The 6644-nt window shown below is 43.3% G+C and overlaps 1 long non-coding RNA gene across 3 annotated transcripts in view; it reads left to right on the forward strand.

Moving 5' to 3' along the window:
- LOC102550082 (uncharacterized) overlaps nt 1-1783 on the forward strand; it is a 66735-nt gene extending 64952 nt beyond the window's left edge. For 2 of the 3 annotated variants that reach the window (XR_010066037.1, XR_010066040.1), the window contains one exon: nt 702-1783. This is a non-coding gene — a long non-coding RNA (uncharacterized LOC102550082). The remainder of the gene's footprint in view (nt 1-701) is intronic. The other variant, XR_010066038.1, reaches the window with a different exon arrangement.
- The last annotated feature ends 4861 nt before the right edge of the window (nt 1784-6644 follow it).

Genomic DNA, 6644 nt, shown 5'->3' on the forward strand with positions numbered 1-6644 from the left:
GCTAGGAAATATCTTTTCCTTTGTGGATCTACAGCTTGAGGTTCTAGCTTATGGCCTGGAGAATAATATCACTGTGGACAGTTTTTTGCCCTGTACGAGGGAGCTCCCAATGTCAGTGGTGCCCTGTTCCCTCACAGAGTATCCTAGCAGTATGGAAGACAGCCTTGAATAAAATAGGTCAACAGTACTTAAGATAAGTAATGCTTTAATCAGTCTTCAGTAGTTTCTGGATAGTGGGTAATGACAACACACTACTGTGTGTGTGTGTGTGTGTGTGTGTGTGTGTGTGTGTGTGTGTACACTGTGTGTATGCATATTCACATGTGTGCATGCATGTGGAGACTAGAAAGTTGATATAAGATGTCTGAATTCCTCTGAGGCCTGGTCTGTCCTTGAACACAAAGCTAGCTAACTTGCTTTGGTGATCCCTCCTTTGTCTCCAGAACTCTGATATTATAACTAGGCTGTCACACCCACTTGGCATTTCTGTGGGTTCTGGTGATGCAAACTCTGGTCTCCACACATACAATTTCCCAAATTCCTTTTTACAGTGGTATGGACATTTGAAATCCTTACTGTGTAGATTTCTTTTCAAAGATGTAATTATGTGTTTTATCTCTCCCCATTAGATATATTTATTAAAACAGGCTGTTGTGGGAAGAGTCCTTCTATTTACTGTAATTTTTTTTCTTGCTTTGCAGCACCTTGGGAATTTACAGCACCTGCTGTATTTATTGTTGATCCCTCTGTTTCCATAGATCTCTGACTGCTGAAGCAAGAAGAACAGAGCTGATGCTGTGTGCTTTTGTGCCCAATGAATTCCCTTCTTAAACTCACCCCATTTCCTCAAGTCTATCGCCTAATGCAGTACTTTCCCCAAAGATAAAAGGAAGACATACCGCTCACTGAATGTAAGGGAATTATGTAATGTGTAATATGAGTGCCAAGCCAAACACTTGAATTAACTGTGGGTGTGGGATGGAGGGCAAATGAGGAGGCACTGGGGGCTGTGTGAACCCGAGTTGATGGGGAAAGACAGCACCAGTCCTTGGACACATCCTCCCACATCCACACTCTACTCGATACTTGCCCACATGAATCCCCCTTCCTGCTGTCCTTGGGATTTAACTAAGTGTCTGACATCCACAGCCTGGGTTTCCTGGGCCCCTTTCCTGGGAGGTTAGTTGTTGATATATCTATATTTTCCCTAGTCTCTGCCCTGGCATCTCAGCTGGGATTCCCTTCACCAACACAAGCTCCATGCTCATACACTGGCTTAATTTTCCCCTCCCTGAAGACTGCACCACAAGATCTATGCTGACCCGTCTGCTGCCTGGAGATGAAGGGACTCAGATAGAAAAGGTGCTTCACACCGCTCAGGCTCCGCTCAGCCATTGCAGATCTGACTCCCTAAGTCCCCTCCATCCATCACTCTGCCTGTGGGTTCTCATAAGACACAGCGGAGTCCCAGTCTTCCCCCGGAAAGCATTTCTGCGGGTCATATGACGAGAACCCTATATCTGCTCATTGGATGGCCCCTGTCTGCTGAATGTCAACACAGCAGTCTAAAACTGTGTGGTACACATTTGAACTTGTAGGTCTTTCCTCTGCCACTGAGTTATGAGTTTCCAAAAGGAGAATAGTATTTTCTTCTCATTCTTTGTTTCCTCAGTAACTCCATGCTGTGCATCTTTAAGGAACTCAAGGGTAGTCTTGAATAAATCAATAACATTGTATTCCTCTGAATAATTTCTCATTGCAATGACTATAAAAATCATAATAGGAGCTGTCATTTCTCCTTCATTTGTTTTTGTTTATTGAAGTCATGCTGGAGAGCATTGGGTTGGGAGGAAGCTGGACCCATATTCTGCATGCATTTGGGAAGCATGCTTAGAAATGAATAGGTTGTTATTAAAGACAGATGTGAATATGACTGTTTAAAACTAAACTACTGAATGAAATAGTCCACAGTAAGCTTCATGCTGGCAGACAAAGTAAAGTCAGGGGCTGTGGCTGTAAGAGTGTGTGTGTGTGTGTGTGTGTGTGTGTGTGTGTTGTCATCTTGGAAAGCTTCTAACATTTTTTTAACCAAATGATAGCTTACTAACACTAATATGATACAAAAGAATATTTTTCCCCAAAAATAATCTTTAAAAAATATATAATTAAGTTGAAAATCTGAAGCAGAACAGGGAAGTATTAAAAGCACATGCTCCTAGAGAGCAGAAATAAGTATCTCTTGAAGAAACTGTTGCAGGTAATCCCCAGTTCTATTTTATATTGCTCCCAAGTATAAAAAACACTCAGAGTTCAACCCTGTGGGAAGACAACATTAGGCAAATTACAAAGGGCTCATGAGCATACAGAAAGTATGAAAAGAAGCAGAACTCATCAGGGGAAAGGACAGCAGAAGACATGAACATTTATGAGTCATCATTCCTTGAGATGACCACTCCAGGACAACAAGTCAGTCCATAACAGACAGGATGAAATCTTTGTGCCCAACAAAGTTCCCAGATATGAAACTGATGACATCATCAACAGCATGAGCCTCCATTTGTTCAACACAAAACCGGTAGTAATGAAAACCTTAAATGTGGTGTCAAAGAATACAATTGGACTAAGTTACCTTCTGATGGTGAGTTGCCAACACCATCTTTCTGTGAGGGAGAGCAGATTCTGTATCAGAGACATCTTTTTTTCCTCCTTTTCAATGAGCAAGCCAACCCATCTAGCCAACTGGAGGCCATCACATGGTGTTTGTGTGTCTATCTGCATAATTTTCAGTTGAGTATGAATGTGACTTGCAGGGTCACAAAGGGACTTAGAGAACCTTTAATTTCATATTCTAACCAGTTGGTCCTATTTGTTTGCTTTGAATCACTCATTTCAATAAGATGAAAACGTGTGCTAATCCCCCATTCATCAGGCGCCTGGGTGCGTGTGAAATGGATCATGTGGACAAAATAAACCCAAGCCAGACGCAACCTGCCTTTGTCCCCTAAGCTGCTTCGAGGGGACCCTTCACAGGTACCAAGAAGCTATTCCGGCCACTTCATGTGCTTTTGAAGACCCTTTCCTTTTTCTCATCTCGCACATTACTGAGGCCCAGAAGAAAAGCTAAAAGCAGGGCATCAGATGAAGGGGGAGCTGAAGGAGCCGAACTCATTTTCTACCCACAGAGGTAATTGGCACGGCAGTGATTTTGGAGAGCTGAATTAAATGAATAAATTGTGACATGGGAAAAACTGAAAAGGACAGCAGTGTCCTGACTCACACAGAATCGCTACCTTGGTAAGCATTTTTTCCTGAAGACCAATTGATAAAACAGGACAAAAATGTTTTTCCCCATTAATTGCTTTCAAACACTGTCCTGTTAAACACCCAATTAAAAGGCAGAAGTGTGGTCCTCTGTTTGCCTCTAATGACTGTTTTAAGAGGCTAGGGTGGATGGAAGGGGGATGGGAGAGGAGGAAGGGAAATAATGGAAGAGTCTAGCATAGCATTCTCTTTCTTGGGCTGAAGAATAAAAAGATCAATGGAGGAGGTTTATCATGGCTCCAGCCCTCAAGAGCCTCAAACACAACAGAGCTGTATACTTCTTCTGAAAGGGGATTCTTTTGAACTGACATCTCTAAATGCATTTGCACAAACAACCAAGCAGCCAGGTTAATGGATGAGCAAGGAAGTATTTGGTCAGCTCAGAATGTCTGACATCTGACATTTATCAAGTAATTCCAAATTTCGACCATCTGAACATTGTTTAAGTTGGAGGTAAAAGAGACAAAAAATAAAAAGAGAGCAGAATTGGTTGTGCTTGGGCCACAACAGGAATTTGAAATACACACACACACACACACACACACACACACACACACACACACACACACACACACACGCACACGAGGGCTTTAATGTGGCTGCTGTTAGGGTAAGGGGTAGGAGACCTGGCCTAAGGGGATAGAAGAGGCCAGGGTTCTCATCACAGTTCCCACCCCTTCTCTCTCAGCACTTTCTACCTCCTATTCTCTTCCCGGGTTCCTTCTCTCTGTCTCCCAACTACAGAACGAGATGAATGAAGACAGTAAATCATGCCCTTTACTTTGTAGACCATCAAATGATTTGGGAATGATCTGGACAAGCTTAGTCTGCTTCTAGATTTCACTGAGAAAACCGACCAGATCCTTAGAGCAGCTGTCCTATGGAAATTGTTATTTGAAGGCATTACATAATTTGTAGTGATGCACGTCAGGAGCAGGGAAAGAACATTCTTTAACCAAGAGAGCCTGGCCAGTGGGTCTGCAGCATTGGCGGCTCAGTGTTACACAATATCCTCTGTAGGTCTGAACTTTTATTTAGCCATCAAGCATCAATGTTAGTGAAAACAACTAGTATCTCTTGGGTCCTGACTGCCAGCAGGATTGTTTTAAATGAAGGATTGCATTTCTTCTGTAAGCTCATTGGTTCACATAAAAATCCATGGGGGTGTGGTAGGAGTCTTAATGTCTTATAGCTGAAGAATCTGGACACTCAAATATAAAATAGAATGTTCACGTACACAGCCCAAAAGTCCTAGAATCTATGGATTTTATGACTATTGAAAAATATTGTGCAAGGCGATTGCTTCTTCATTAGTATTTTTTCTTTTAAGAAGATGTCATATGGAAATTTATTGTATGCAGTAGATGGAAAGAAAGATAGTGGAGCCCATCCTGCTTCACATGGGGGCACTTGGTCCTAGCTGCCCTCTGGTACCTTGTCAAAGCCAGCATGGTGGCTCGGGGTGTTGTTCTCTGCAGGAATTCACCTGAGAATGTCAGAAATGGGACAAGAAGATCAGATGCAGCAGTGTGTGCACAGGACAAGTTGCCACACTTCTCTTTAACTCTGCCCACAGACATTCTAAGAACAACATGAGCATTGCTACCACGATCCAGGCAATATGGTCAAGTTCTCAGCAGACCTGATTAGAAAAGTGTGGTTTCACTGGCCACCCAGGTCATACAGAGAAAATTGGATGCCACAAACATGCATGAGGTATCCTGATGATATGACCTTGGAACGGGACAGAGCCTGGGGGCCCTTAAGGATGACATCTTCTGACACTGTTTACTTTCTATCGTTAGAAGCTTGGGTTTTCATTTCCTTTCCAAAACTGTTGCTGAGGCAGCGTCTTTGGTTCTGTCTTCATGAGAGGGAGTGGTAAAACAAACACCCCCACAGAAAAATCTCTGGGGACTCTGGGCCTCCCCAGCTTCAGTGTCACCCACAATTGAACAGAAGAAAAAAATGGTCACAGTCTTGAGATTCTGGGAGTACACAAGTAAGGGATGATGCCAGAATCAGGAATTCTGGAATTTGAGCTGCTCTCCTCTCAGATTCAATCTTTAGTGCCTGTCATTTCCAGGATTGGGGGTTAGAGACACACTGGAGCAAATGACTCTGTTTCTTGGACCTCTTAAAGGCCTCTTGCGTGGTGGGAGTGAAATATTTTTATGACCCAGCAAGTGTTGGAGTGCTGCTGTGAGCAGGTGCTGGTTCGGGCTTTGCCCGACAGAAGCTCCTGGCCCTGGATGCCTGGATCGGAGACCTCACTGCACAGTGATCACAGTAGCAGAGACACCTGGTAGCTGGTGACAGCTAGCACTGAGCATCTACCCTGCTGGGGCACTGTAGCATCAACAGAACCAAGAATAATAAAGATGCAGTCCATTCATCTGTGACCCTGTGATTCCTGTGTAGGGACAGGAAGAAGGGGGCTCTGGGAACTGTAGGGCAGTTGTGTTCTGGGTTGCAGTCTGGATCAGAGATATTTTATGTGTTAAACTCATTGAACTATACACACTTTAGATTTGTGCAAACATTTGGCTTTAAGCTAAACCGAAACCAAGAAGATAGAGGACTGGTAGGCTTATGCAGGCTGGACTACTACTCCAGGCCCAGCTGCAACTATCTCTGGCTACATGATCTGCTATTTGTGTCACATTATGAGCATTTGTGCCTGATGTCCCAGAACAGAGCCACAATTCACATGAGTATTTTCCAGATTCCAGGTCTTACCCCTGAAGGACAAATGGCTCAAGGGCAGGAAGGCCCCATGCAAAAATGTCTCAAGAAAGTGAAGGCCACAGTGAGAAGCCCTAGGACCAACACTAGGAGTGAAAGGCACATGCAAACAAGAAAACAGGAGAATCAGCATACAGAACACTGAGGACTGAGGCAATGGGGTAACTGTAAGCTTCATCACAGTAACTTGGAAGATAACATGGACTTATGGGTACAAGTCCTTCAGTGGTTTATTGTTATGAGTTTTATTTGAAATCATAAATATGGAGATAGGGTTTCTTATTTTCCCCAGATGTGTAAATTCTCCATTCACAATAATTCCTCTTATTCTCCATCCACAATAATTCTTTCTGAATTGAAATATCTTTGTTTGTTGGTTGGTTTTAGTGAGATAGCAAGCCAAGCCAGGCACAGAAAAGCCATGCATGGAGGGACACCAGCACTCAGAGTTAAAGTCAGGAAGATCGGAGGTTCAAGTTCATCATCAGATATATAACAAGGTTGAGGCCAGCCTGGGCTACCTGAAACCCTGTCTCAATCAAACTAAACAAATCAAGGAAATCAAACTCTGTGGAGAC

Source organism: Rattus norvegicus, chromosome 4, assembly GCF_036323735.1.
Source record: "Rattus norvegicus strain BN/NHsdMcwi chromosome 4, GRCr8, whole genome shotgun sequence".
Taxonomy (NCBI): domain Eukaryota; kingdom Metazoa; phylum Chordata; class Mammalia; order Rodentia; family Muridae; genus Rattus; species Rattus norvegicus.